This window comes from Chrysochloris asiatica, unplaced genomic scaffold (genome assembly GCF_000296735.1).
Source record: "Chrysochloris asiatica unplaced genomic scaffold, ChrAsi1.0 scaffold00001, whole genome shotgun sequence".
NCBI classification, from domain to species: domain Eukaryota; kingdom Metazoa; phylum Chordata; class Mammalia; order Afrosoricida; family Chrysochloridae; genus Chrysochloris; species Chrysochloris asiatica.
The window spans coordinates 14,645,227-14,659,736 of NW_006408519.1; the positions used below are offsets into that span (position 1 = coordinate 14,645,227).

At 37.6% G+C, this 14,510-nt stretch overlaps 1 pseudogene; it reads right to left on the reverse strand.

Moving 5' to 3' along the window:
• Positions 1–571: 571 nt before the first annotated feature.
• LOC102823369 lies at positions 572–1,306 on the reverse strand (annotated as a pseudogene).
• Between the last annotated feature and the right edge of the window lie 13,204 nt (positions 1,307–14,510).

The window sequence follows — 14,510 nt, forward strand, 5'->3', positions numbered from 1 at the left end:
AAATGGTTTTAGCTGTTGTTCTGAACTGTCACATAAGATAGGGTCTCCAGGCATGAGCTCTGCATTACAAAGAGAGCTTCAGTCAAGGTCAACAGAGTGTGGGTCTGCGGAGCAGGATAACCTGAGGACTACCCAGCATGCACACTGTAGTCCATCTAATCTAAAGGAGAATCATTCAGTTCCATCACAGAGTACTCTCCAATGTATTATGTTGTTGTTGTTATGTGCCGTGGAGTCGGTTCTGACTCATAGCGACCCTGCACAGGGTTTTCGAGGCTGTAAACCTTTACAGGAACAGAAAGCCTCACCTCTCCCCCGCGGAACTGCTGGTAGTTTCGAGTTGCTGACCGTGAGATTAGCAACCCGATTTGTAACCACTACGCTACTAGAGTTTATGTATTATTGTTGTTGTTGTTAAGTGCCGTCGAGTCGGTTCCGACCCATAGCGACACTGTACAGGGTTTCCGAGGGTGTAAATCCTTACGGGAGTAGAAAGCCTCATCTTTCTCCCGCGTAGCGGCTGGTAGTTTCGAACCGCTGACCTTAAGGTTCGCAGCCCGATTCGTAACCACTACGCTACCAGAGTATTATAGTTGTCTTCAAAGTACTTCAATACAAGGAAGTGCTTAGCACGTTTACTCTTTTGACTGGCGTGGAGGTATGTCACCGGGATTGTTGTTGGGGAGACATCAGGAGACTGGCTTTGCCTGGTGGTGGCGTTTAGAATTCCCATTTCCTGCTCTGACCGCAGTGACCAGCTCTCTTAGGGCCTCTTGATAGTGCAGGTACTCACTCTGGCCCCTGTCCCATAGCGAGCTGTTTCATAGCCATCCAACAAGATGTCAATGAGGGCCTTGCACACACTCTTGAAAGGAGTACTAGTGTTTAGAAGCTCTAGCAGGTAGGAGCAGAAATTCCTGCCCCTTAGGGAATGGGGATACCGGCCTTCAGCATGAACTAGGATCTCAGAGGCACGGATGGTGTCCACAGCTTTCATACTGCACAGATAGTTGTAGCAATTTTGATTTCCCTGGGTTTCCAGCTGTAGCAATCTGGCATCATCATGTGCAAGGAACTGGGGTTTATACCTGATATCCTGAACCCTGGATAGTAGAATATCAATCTCCTCTTTCAGATCCTTAGGCGCATTGTGTCCTACAGTGACATAAGGTCCCCTTCGAGATTTACATTGCAAAGAGCATGATTTACTTCTTCACAAAAATAAATAGAAGTATACAGACCAGGCTCCCATAAGGCACCTCCAGCGTCAATTCACCTAGGACAGCCAGTTACTGCTGAACGCCATGGTCTCTTCACCCTGTGCTGAATTGCCTTGCCTAGTCAGTCCAGGTTCCACCAAAGCAATGGTCCTGGAGCTCCTCAGCAATTTCCTTATGGAGGAAAACCAGGTGAGAGCTGGCTTGAAAACATGGCCCATCAGAACATTTTGACACTAGTCAAAATGTTACCCTGATTTGCAAATCCTATATTCAATATGAAGATCCGTAGTAACACAATGAAACATAACTGAAAGATCAGCAGTACAAACCCATCAGCCACTGTAAGAAACCCTATATAGGATAGGTTCACTATGAATCAGCACCAACTCTATGACACACATCAACAAATTAGTAGCACTGTGGTTAAGCACTCATCTACTAACCAAAAGGTCCACAAATCAAACCCACCAGTCACTCTGCAAAGAAAGATATAGCAGTTTGCTTCTGTAAAAATTGTTGTTGTTGTTGGTATTAAGAGCTATCAAGTTGGTTCCAACTCATAGTAACCTAATATAGGATTTCTGAGTAGTTGCTGGTGGATTTGAACTGCCAACCTTGTGGTTAGCAATCCACAGTCTTACAGCAAGCACCACATCAGGACAGCCTTAAAAATCCTATGCAACACTTCTAATCTATCCTATAGGGTCACTATGATATAGAATCAACTTGATTTTAGATCAATTTCTATTTTTGGCTTAATGTTATTATTTATTTCAGTATTTCCGTGCAGTTAGTGATAATGGTAGGCTTGTTCACCTAGCCCCTTCTAGTGTTGTCCTCATAAAAGGTGAAGGAAGCCAATATTTCTTGCATTTAATTATCTGTGTTCTGAAATTTGGAAATATAAAGATTCAGGTACATAAATGGGAACAATTATATCCTTTAAGTACATGATGATAAATGTTAAGAACTAACTGAAGTTATCTTTTCTATCTAAACAACTCAAATTTCCCTTTGAATACAATTAAATTTGTCTTCATCTTGGATTTAGTTTCACATATTTTCATGTGCATTGAATGAACAAATGCCAATTTTAAATTTACATTTATTATTTGATATGCCATTATTTTGCAGGGTAATTTTGTCTTGAATTAAAATGAATTGATGTTTGCTAAATCAAACCTATTCTTATGTTAATAAGGACTAGAAAGTCAGTACTGGTTTAATTTATTTTCATATTTCCTTACAAAAAATGTTTCCTGTTCCAATATAAAAATAACAGGCTAATTATAAAGTTAAGGTCCAAGAATAGCTTCTCACATGAATTTTATTTATTTTTTAAACAAGAACCTTGCTAGTAGAAAAACAAATATGTACTTAGAAGTTCTTTGCATTTTTCACATTAAAGTTTTTGTTAATAAAATATACTAAAATAAATATAATCTTGAACATACTTACAAACTTCAATGAAATACAGAAAAAAAAATCAATTGAAACCTTATTATATGTTGTTGTTATGTGCCATTGGGTCAGTTCTGATTCAGAAAGACCCTTTGTAGGGTTTTTGAGGCTGTAAATCTTTAAGGAAACAGAAAACCTTATTTTTCTCCCACAGAGCAGCTGGTAGGCTTGAACTGCTGACACTGTGGTTAGCAGTCCAGTGCTTATTCTATAGTTCTACCAGAGCTCTGTTACAAACTTATTTTAGTTATATCTGATATGCATTACTTGAAAATTTTCTTTGCTAGTTTTTTTCATGAATGAAGCATCTTTAACTATATGTGATAGATGAATGATTTACTTGCATGTGTAGCTCTGAAATATGAATTTCACAAATAGTAGAACATATATAAGGGAGCTTCAAAACTCTTGTGGAAAATGAAGTTAAAAGAAAATGGAATTTCTCAAAGAACTTCTTTAAGCACCCATGTATTTACAAATGGAGCCCCGGTGGCACTGTAGGATGAACATTAGACTGATAACCACAACATTGGCAGTTCAAACTCACCAGACGCTCTGTTGGAGAAAGATGAGGGTTTCTGCTTCCATAAATATGGATAGCCTTGGAAACCTCATGCAGGGTTGCTGTGCATCAGAATGCACTGGATGGCAGTGGATGTGATTTAAGCTTTTGTATATGCAGGGTAGAATTGCCCCATAGGGTTTGTAAGACTGATATTTTGGACACAACATTTGAGACACCTTTGGGTGGGTTTGAATTGCCAAAGTTTTGATTACTATTCAAGTGCTTAACGTAGGCCGTAGATTAATTATCTGAAACCCAGTAAACCTTAAGAGATTCCAAGATTCCTGGGTGCTATATGACCTCCCCTGAAATGTCTATACACAAATATGTGCACTCCTCCTTGCTATATTTTAGAAGGATGTAGGTTTCAGTATACTTTCTAAGAGATTAATGAATCCAAAAGAGTTAGTAACTACTGGTTTAGAAGGAATGATGATGTGCTCAAAATGAATTTCAGAATAAGATAAAAAAAAATTGTATCTTCTCTGTCACCAAGTAAATGCAAAGGAATTAATCATTATAAAAGCAACAGATAATATTCTTCTATAACCATAACCAGAATGTACTGAATTGCAAAGTCATTTTGAATTACAAGATCGGCAGTTCAAGCTCACCAGCCACTCTTCGCAAACCCTATGCAGGATCTATATGGGTTGGAACTGAATCAAAGGCACTTAACAACAACTACAAAATCATAACTATAATTCCATTCTCATGTTTAACAAAATTAACAACAATTCCATAATATGTAATTAGGCAGTAGTATTCAAATGATGCAAAAACATTAAGGAAATAATTGATGGGTACATCAGTTTGAAAAACTATTTGGTATATTTCTGTAGCATGTGTACAGCTCAACAATTGCACTCCTAGGTATATGTCAACAAAGATGTATAGGAATGATCACATTACAAAAAAAAAAAAATGCATGCAAAAATATTAGAAAAAGCTCTGTGTGTAATAGTCTCAAGCTGGTATTTACTCAAATGCCTATGGACAATAGAATTCTCATAATAGGCATATGTGCTCAATATAGAATATTCCAATGGGGAAATAAGCTAGCTATTGATGCACATTAAAAATGTGGCTAAATCTCACTGATGGACTATTAAAGAAGCCAGACAAAAGCTATTAAATTTTTGTAATTTCGTTTTCATGTAGTTCAAACAAGACAGGTAAACTAATTCATGGTGTTAGCAGAGTGTTTTCATCCAATTTAGGACTTCTGAGGTACTAATATTTTGTTTCATAATCTTTGCACTGGCAAGCTATATGTGTTCACTTTTTGAGCATACACTTTTGAGTATTCTATTTTGGTATGTATAAAATTCTTCAAAATTGTCAGATATTAACCTCTAAACAGATCAATTGCAACATCACAGAAAGTGAAACCATTAGACCCAACTCTATGATGTGGTGCGCTATAAAGGACACGTAGTCACCTATGTGTATGTCCTTGGGTCACATAAATGCTTAATACTTATGTGACAGTTTGTTCGTAGTTGTAATCTGCCAGTGGTGCCAAGAAAAAGGGTCTGGTGGTCAACTTTCTTAAGATTACTTCCATTAAAGTGTTCAGGTCTACTGTGACATATATGACATGTATGTCACCATAAGATTCTTCAGCCATTTCAAGAAGTAAATCATTTATCATATGATAAAGAACCTATGGTATTGAGGGGAAAGTCCAAGCTTCACTGAAGGCTCTGGAGAATAAACAAGGTTCTTGGGCAGAATACAAATTGAAACGTTTCAACAAACTGATTCAGTACTAGAAGCATTTACTAGTTTATGCTGAAATTTTTGGAAAACAGCTATCTGGACAACAGAACAGAAGAGATCCACATTTGTGTGCTTTCCAAAGATTGATAACCCAACAGAATGTGGAAATTATTTAATAATATTAACATCACATGCCAGTAGAATTTTGCTGAAGAGAGCATTCCCAGCCTTAACGAGAGTTCTTATAGGCCCAGGTGTTATTCGTCTAGACCAAATGGTTGTCAGGGACTGGGCCAGTTCAAGGTCGCTCAAGCGGCACTGCAGGGTCTGTATGTCTGAAGCAGGACAAGTCCCTACAGAAGAACCCTATGCTTGGTAAAGTGGAGGGTCAGCGGAAAGGAGGGAGACCCCCAGTGAGATGGGTTGGCAGTGACAGCAGCAATGGTCTCAAGCATAGCAGCAATTGTGAGGATGGTGCAGAACCCAGCTGTGTTTTGTTCTGTTGTATATAAGGTTGTTATGGGTTAGAAATGACTCAATGGCACCTAACAACATAAACAACAACCCACTCAAATCCAGATGCCAAGGCAGCACCATTGGTGCCTACCTCACTCTGGCAAGTCCCACAAACTCTTACAGCTGGGGTGTAGCCTGGGGGTGGATGTGGCTGGGGACTGACCAACCTCCTGTCACTGGAAGAACTTGGGAAACAAGAAAGAAGCACATCTTTCCCACTGTCAGTCCCCAGTTTGAATCTGTGCTACAAGTCCTGGTCTCTGAAAGTATAGACAAAAGTTAATAATGTGTCTGGCTGGAAGATCCTTCTCAGTCTGTCTCTGTCCTTTATTTTCCACCCTCAGCCTCTCCTCCCAATGAAAGAAAAGACAATTTGCACATCAGAACTGCACATGGCAATGAAATTGCAATGTGATCTCATCAAATAAGAAGGAACAACTTTGAATAATTCAACCACAAAATATGTGAGCTACAAACAAGTATAAACACACAGGTAGACATGTCATACACACATACACATGCATGCACAAACACTCATACACATCAGTCTTTATCTCAAGAATCTTCATCACTGCAGTTGAAAACTAAAACAACCAATTCGTACCTTAGTAAAACTATGTGAGAACTTCATGACTCTTACCATGTTTCAATGCTAAGCTTTACAACATTGTGAATGCTCTCAACTAAAAACAAAAACATAAAACAAAAGAAACATATAAGATGAAAGACCCATGGAGATGAGTGTTTCATGCTTTGGTATGATTAAAGTTGAAAATAAATAATATGTCTCAAAAAATATTTTGCTGAAGATAATTTAAACATAGAAAAAATTAAATAATAATAATAAAACATAGATACAGCATTTATATTGACAAGGTTGTTGGTAGTGTCGTTAAGTGTCATTGAGTAAGTTCTGACTCATAGCAATCCTATGTAGGGTTTCCTGGCAGGTTTGAACCATAACCTTAAGGTTGAAATTTACCTTACAGTCCAATATATTATCCTGCAGGGCCACACTAGAAGCTAGCATAAACTCAAGACATATTCAGAAGAGGACCAGGATTGAGGGATATAATTGCTGGCATCAGATCTTGGATGAAAGCAGAAAACACTACAAGAATATTTACTTGTGTTTTATTAATTATGCAAAAAGATTCAACTCAATAAACAAGAAGTGGGAGGGGTGGAAGAACAAGGTAGATAGGGGACCCCTGAAACAAGTTTGCATGGGCTAAAAGTTCTGTGCCTCAAGGAGAATCAAAAACATAAACAAAGCATTCAACTGTGTGGATTATTAAAAACTATGAATAGCCTTACAAAGAATGGCAATTTCAGAAAACTTCAATTGTGCTCATGTTGAACCTCTAGTGGATCAAAAAGAACAAGGGAATACTGAATGGTTTAAAATCAGTAAAGATCTGTATCAGGGTTGTATTCTTTCACCTAGTTTATTTAGTCTGCATGCTGAGCAAATCATCTGAAAATCTGGGCTGTGTGAAGTAGAACGTGGCATCAGAACTGGAAGAAGTCTCATTCAAAACCTTTGATATGCCAATGACACAGCATCCCTTGCAGAAAAACCTCCAACAAAATGGATCAACACAATGGCTACAACAATAGGCTCAAACGTAATAACAGTGTAAGAATGTCACAGACAGCGCAGTGCTTTGTTCTGCTGTACACTGGATCACTACGAGTTATGAGTTGAAGCAGACTTAAGAGAACCTAACCAAAAAAACAAAACAAAACAAAACAAAACAAAAAAACCTAAGATGGAATTTACTTGGTGTAACATTTTTTTCCTTGTTTCCTTTCTTTGATCATCTGTGAAAAAGATTTCGAAAACTGGAGACAAGGATGATACTTGAATCTAATCAGATTGCAAATCTAAATTTCAGGCTAGACAATCACCCAAACCCCATTATTATTGAGTCAATTATGATTTATTGAAAGAGTAGAACAGACTGCTACAAATTCCTCTGTGGAGCAGTTGCTGATTTCAAACTGCCAACTTTTGGTTAGCAGCCAAGTGCTTAAACACTGCACCTGCAAGTCTCATCGACAATATCATTGTTGTTATGCACCTTTGAGTCAGTTCCAATTTACAGCGACCCTGTATAGAGTTAATATTTATAGGAGCAGAAAGCTTCATTTTTCCATAATACAATATTGGCTGTCTACCTGGCTGTGTGCCATTGAGTCAGTTCTGACTCATAATGACCCTGTATAGTGTTTCCAAGGCTGTAAATCTTCACAGGAGAAGAAATAATCTGAAAAGCTGGTCTGTATGAAGTAGAACATGGCATCAGAATTGGAGGAAGTCTCATTTAAAACCTTCCATATACCGATGACACACATCCCTTGCAGATTTTTCCCAAGGATGCCTTGTGGACTCAAACTTCTGACTTTGTGGTTAGCAGTCCAACTTGTAGCCCGCTATGCTTTCAGAACTCCTACTATTGGCAATACTGGTGGTAGTTGGTGGTTATGTGCCATGGAGTCAGTTCCCACTCATACAAACCCTATATAGGCTTTCCAAGGTTGTAAATCTTTACAGAAACAGAAAACCTCATATTTCTCCTGTGGACCAGCAGGTAGTTTCAAATTGCTGACCGTGACCTATATGTGACCACTATGCTACCAGAGCTCATTATAGAAAATAGTAGAACAGTGGTTGTTTTTAAGTGCCATCAAGTCGGTTCCGACCCATAGCGACCCTGTGTAGGGTGTCCAAGGAACGACTGGTGAGCTTGAACTGCCGAATTGGCAGTTCCAACAACTTTGCAGTCTGGCGCATTAACCCACAGCGCCACACCAGGACTCCATAATAGAATAGTTGTTGTTGTTGTTAGGTTCCATTGAGTCAGTTCCGACTCATAGTGACATTATGCACAGCAGAATGAAACACTACCCGTTCCTGGGCCAACTTCACTACAGCTGCCACGCTTGAATCCATCAATGCTGCCACTTGGCCAATCCATCTCTTTGAGGGTCTTCCTCTTTTCCTCTGACCCTCACTTTACCAAACATGATATCCTTCTCCAGTGACTGGTCCTTCCTGACAATATGTCCGAAGTATGAGAGACGAAGTTTGGCCATCTTGGCCTCCAAGGAGCACTCTGGCTGCACTTCTTCCAAAATGGATCTATTGATTCTTTTGGAAGCCCATGGCATAGTAGAACAGTAGAAGAAGCTAAATGACAAAATGACAAAGCAACTGCTATTTTACAAAGGAAAAAGTGTTTCATAGAACAAATCTACCAGTTTCATAAGTAAAAGAAAAAGCATAAAAGGGTAAGGTGACAGTTTTACATATTGTGGGCTATACACTTATAATGAGTATTCTATTTTGGAATGTTATTATTAGGTGCCATGGGGTTGGTTCAAACTCAAAGTTATCATATGTAAAAGAAAATAAAACTTTTCATGAACCTGTGCCATCTTCACAAATGTATTTGAGCCATTGTGGCTGTCACTGTGTCAGCCCAACTTTGGGGGGACTTTCTCTTTTGACCCTCTACTCTTCCAAGAATGATTACCTACTCAATGGACTGGCCCCTCATGACAGTCTGTCCACAGAGAGATGAAGTCTTGATATCCTCCAGTGCTTTCTCCCTTTATCATATTATTACTGGTCCAGCTGTGAATTTTTGTTGTTGTTGTTTTCTATACATTGAGGTGTACAATTCATACTGGTCTGAAGTTCTTGATCTTCACCAGTAAGTATTTCAAGTCTGCTTCATTTTCAACAAGTACAATTGTATCATATACACATTGCAGGTTATAAATGACTCTTACTCCAATCCTGATGCTATATTCTTCTTCATATAATCCAGCTTCTCAGATTATTTGCTCAGCACACAGATTGAATAAATATGGTGAAAGGATATAACCCTGGCAAACACCTTTCCTGATCTTAAACCTTTCAGTATCCCCTTGTTCTGTTTGAATGACTGTCTCTTGATCTATGCACAAATTCCTCATAAGCACAAGTAAGTATATTGGAATACTCATTTGTCACGTTACCTATAATGCTTTAAGATCCGCACAGTCAATAAAACACAAGTAAACATCTTTCTAATATTCTCTGCTTTCAGTTGAGATTCATCGGAAGTTATCAATGATAGCCCTCCTTCCACATCCTTTTCTAAATCTGGCTTGAATTTCTGGCAACTCCAGATAGATGTACTGCTACAACCATTATTGAATTATATTAAACAAAATTTACTTGCGTGTGATGATATTAATCATATTGTTCAATGATTTTTGCATTTTGTTGGACTTTTGTAATGGTACAAAAAATATGGATGTCTTCTAATTGGTTGGCCAGGTATAGCTATCTTCCATGTTAACATAGACAAGAGAATGCCTCCAGTGTTACCACCACTTGTTGAAACAATTCAACTGGTATTCTGTCAATTCCTGGAGCCTTGTTTTTTATCATTTCAGGAGCCTTGTTTGTCAACAACACCATCAGTGCTGCTTGGAAGTCTTATTGCAATATCATCGGTTCTTGATCATATGATAATTCTTGAATGGTTTAACATCAACAAATTCTTTTTGGTACAGTGGTGGTGGTGGTGGTGGTGTGCCATGGAGTCAGTTCCAACTTATACCGACCCTGTACAGGGTTTCCCAGGCTATAAATTTTTAGGGGAACAGAAAGCCTCATCTTTCTTCCATAGAACAGCTGGTGGTTTCAAACTGCTAACCTTGAGGTTAGCAGCCCAATTTGTAACCATTATACTACCAGATCTCACAGTGACTGTGTAAAATATCTTCTTTTGGTGTTTCCAGCAGCATTCAAGACATTGTCCATTGTTGTTATTAAGTGCTATTGAGTCAGTTGTGACTCATGGGACTCCTGTATAGAGTTTCTATGAAATAACTGGTGGGTTTGAACCATCAACTTTGCAGTTAGCAATCCACTCTTTATCTTACCAGGAAACAGCATAGAATCCTTGAATATGTCAAGCCGAGGCTTGACTATTTTCTATTGTCTTTCAGCTTGAGGAATGTTGTGTACTTCCCCTTTGATTTTTTAACTACAGTTCTTTGCACATTTCATTATAATGCTTGGCTTTGACTTCTTGAGCTGTTCTTTGAAATATAACGTTCAACTCTTTTACATCCGCAATTTTTTCCATTTATGTTAACTTCTCCATGCTTAAGAGCAAGTTTCAGAGTCTTTTCTGACATCCATTTTTCACTTGTCTTTCTTTCTTGTCCTTTTAATAACCTTTTGCTTCCTTCCCATATGATGTTCTTGATGTCATCCCACAGTTCTTCTGGGTTTTGGTCATGAGTGTCTAATGTATCCAATCTGTTCTTGTGATGGTCTCTAAATTCAGGTGGGCTATTCTCAAGCTTTTATTGTTGACTCTAATAACTTGTTTTAAATTTCTTCATCTTCATCCTGAAATTATGCATGGACATTTGATGGTCTGTTCCACAGTCTGCCCCTGGCCTTGTTTTGGCTGATTATATTGAGCTTCTCCATCATCACTTGTCATAGATGTAGTCATTGATTAGTCTTCCTTGTTAATGTTGTTGTCAAGTGTGAATGTAGGAAAATTGAAAATTGTCAAAATAAGGTAGAGATTAGTAAACTGAAATGGATTTATATTAGGCCATTTTGAACTAGAAAATCATATGGTTTACTATGCCAAATATAAGAGGAATGGCATCACATTAAGCATCAAAAAGAGCATTTCAAGATTAATCTTGAAGTACAGTGTGGTCTGTGGTGGGATGATATCTATATGCTTAAAAAGAAGACCAGTTAATATCACTATTATTCAAATGTATGCAGCAACCACTAACACCAGCGATGATGGAATAGAAGAATTCTATCAACTTCTACAGTCTGAAATTGATCCAGCATGAAATCAAGATGAATTGCTAGTTGCCAGTGATGTGTATGTGAAAGTTGGAAACAAAGAGGAATGGAGTGATCTGTAGTTGGAATATATGACATTAGTAATAGAAATGATGCTGAAAATTGCATGATAGGATTTTGCAAGACCAGTGAATTATTTAATTGCATAGGTAAATTCAGTTTGAGGCTGAAGAAAATTCAAACAAGTCCATGATAGCCAAACTATGACTTTAATATATCCCACTTGAATTTAGAGACTCTCTCAAGAACAGATTTGATGTATTAGACAATAATGGGCAAAGAACAGAGAGTTATGGGATGACATCAAGAACATCATGCATGAAGAAAGCAAAAGAGAGACAAGACAGAAAAGACAAAAATGGATGTCAGAAGATACTCTAAAAATTGCTCTTAACAGTGGTAATTGGTGGTTGTGTGCTGTCTAGTCGTTTCCAATTCATAGCGGCCCTATGTAGGGTTTCCAAGGCTGTAAATCTTTAGAGGATCAGAAAGCCTAATCTTTCTCCCCCAGAGCTGCTGACAGATTCAAACTGCTGACCTTACAGTTACAGCCCAACTCATAATCCACTATGCTACCAGAGCATGTTGTTGAGTGCCAATGGGGGCTTCCAAAAAGTGGCTAATGTGCTTGAATTACTGACCTTGAGTTCAAACCGACCTTGCAGTTTAGCACATTAACCCACAGCACCACACATACAAAAGCTAAAATAAAGAGTAGAAATGAGGAAGTAAAAGAACTGAACAGGAGATTTCAAAGGACATGTCAAGAAGACAAAGTTAAATATCATATTGAAATGTGTAAAGATCTCTAGCTAGAAAACCAAAAGTGAAAAACTCACTCAGCATTTCTCAAGTTGAAAGAATGGAAGAAAAATTCAAACCTCAGATTGGAATATTGAAGGATTCTATGGGCAAAATGGAGTCCTGGTGTGGCGCTGTGAATTAATGTGCCAGATTGCAAAGCTGTTTGAACTGCAAGGTTGGTGGTTCAAGCTCACCAGCTGCTCCTTGAAAACCCTATGCAGGGTCACTATGGGTCAGAACCAACTCAACAGCACTTTACAACAACATGGGCAAAATATTGAATAATGTAGAAAATATCAAAAGAAGATATAAGAAATGCACAAAGTCACTGTACCAAAAAGAAATGGTTCGTGTATAATCATTTCAAGAGACAGCATATGATCAAGAACCAATGGTGCTGAAGAAAGAAGTCCACATTGGACTGAAGATGTTTGTGAAAAATAATGTCCCAGGAAATGATGAAATGCAAATTGAAATCTTTCAACAAACTGATACAACACTGGAGGCACTCATTCATCCATGCCAAGAAATTTGGAAGACAGTTGCCTGGCCAATCAGAAGAGATCCATATTTGTGCCCATTCTATAGGAAGGTGACCCAATGGCATGCCAACTTCATTTAACAATATCATTGGTATCACATAAAATAAATTGAAATTTTGTTGAGAAGAATTAAAAAATGGTTGTAATAGTGTAACATCAGAATTTCAAGCTGGATTCAGAAGAAAACATAGTATGAGAGCTGTTATTGTTGAAGCCAAATGAACCTTGGATGAAAGCAAAGAATACCAAAAGATGTTAACTTGTGCTTTGTTGGCTACACAAAGACATTCCTCTGTATAGATTATGAAAAACTATAGATAACATAATGAAGACTGGCCATTCCAGAACACTTCATTGTGCTCATGGGGACCCTGTACATTGACCAAGAGGTTGTTGTTAGAACAGAACAAGGGGATAGTGAATGGCTCAAAATCAGGAAAGGTGTGCACTGGAATTGTATCATTTTACCATACATCTTCAATTGCATGCTGAACAAATAATCTGAGAAGCTAGATTGTATGAATAAGAAGGTGGCATCAGGATTAGAGGAAGACTCATTAACAACCTGCAATATGCATATGATACATCCTTGCTTTCTGTAAATCAAAAGAGGACTTAAAAATACTTACTGATGAAGTTCAAAGAGTAGAATCATCTATATGGATTGCATCTCATTGTAAAGATAACATAAATACTCACAACTGCATAAATGAAAAACATCATGATAAATAGAGAAAAAAATTGAAGTTGTCGAAGACTTTATTTTGATTGAATACACAATCAACATTTATGTAAGCAACACTCAAGAAATCAACCAACATATTACATTAGGCAAATGTGTGGCAAAATCCCTCTTTAAAGAATTCAAGAGTAAAGAAATCAGTTTGAGGACTTAGGTGTGCCTGACCCATGTTATTTTCAATAGCTTCATATGCATGAGAAAGTTAGACAATGAATAAGGCAGACCTTAGACGAATTACTGCGTTTGAATTGTAATGATGTAGAAGAATATTAAAAGTATTATGGTTTTCTAGAAGAACAAATCAGTGTTGGAAGAAGTGCAATCAGAACGTTCCTTAGAAGCCAGGATGGAGAGACTGCTTCACTCATACTTCAAATATGTTATCAGAAGGAACCAGTCCCTAGAGAAAGACATCATTCTGGCTAAGTGGAGGGTTGGTGGAAAAGAGAAAAATCCCTAAAGAAATAAACTGAAATAGTGATCTCAACATAACATTTGTGAGGATGGTGTAGGCGCAGGAAGTGTTTCATTCTGCTATGCATAAGGTTGCTATGAGCTATAACAGACCCAAAGTCACAACACAACAACAACAAAACAAAAGCTATATAATGATCTGCCATGTTCTAGAAATTGTTTCATTTGATGGGCCTGGAAAATTAGTTTTGTTAAGGTATCTGAATATGATGAAACATTAAGATATATGAATGTAGTGATGCTATTCTTACACAAGCTAAGCACACAAAAAAAGTAGGAAAAATAAAAGTACAAAAATGCCAATTTATTTTTATATAATTAAAATGTAACTACAGTGGGGAAATCACTAGTGATTAACAATTTTTCATGATTGACACAAATAAACTGGCTCCAGCAATGGTTACATTATAATGGCAGAGTCAAATGAAAAATGCTTAATATATGCACAAAAGAAAACATAGTATTGTAAATAATCATCAGTGAATTAAAATGGGTGAAAAGAGAGTGATTTATGACTAATTTATATTAGATTGTCATAGAAAATCTCCTTGAGGAGATGTATTTA